Raw genomic sequence first — 385 nt, 5'->3', positions numbered from 1 at the left:
GTTCAATCAACATCGAGCTTAAAGAGAAAGGCAATATCAACAGCATGACAATAACCTTCAGTATTCAATTAAAGGTTGACTGCGCGTTCTTTTCATATCATAGGTTTTGAGGCAGAGAAAAAGAAAACGCTTACTGCCACGGACCAACACAACCAAAATTACTTTGTTTTGGAAAAATAATCTTGTCCTTTTTCAGTGTTCAGAGATCTAATAGGTTAATTGACAATTATCTAATTGAGGAATAATAATGAATGTTAGTCTCATGTGGCACTACTACCATCATTCAATGTCAACAAGCAGTTATCGTGGGATTTACGGGACGCTATCTTATGTTGTGAGCAAGATACGAGCGTTAATTGGTTTAATTGGCCCATTATTCAATTAA

This window comes from Penaeus japonicus, unplaced genomic scaffold, assembly GCF_977035675.1.
Source record: "Penaeus japonicus unplaced genomic scaffold, GWHDUDI00000001_assembly GWHDUDI00000023, whole genome shotgun sequence".
NCBI classification, from domain to species: Eukaryota; Metazoa; Arthropoda; class Malacostraca; order Decapoda; family Penaeidae; genus Penaeus; species Penaeus japonicus.
Note: the sequence above shows the minus strand (reverse complement) of the source record.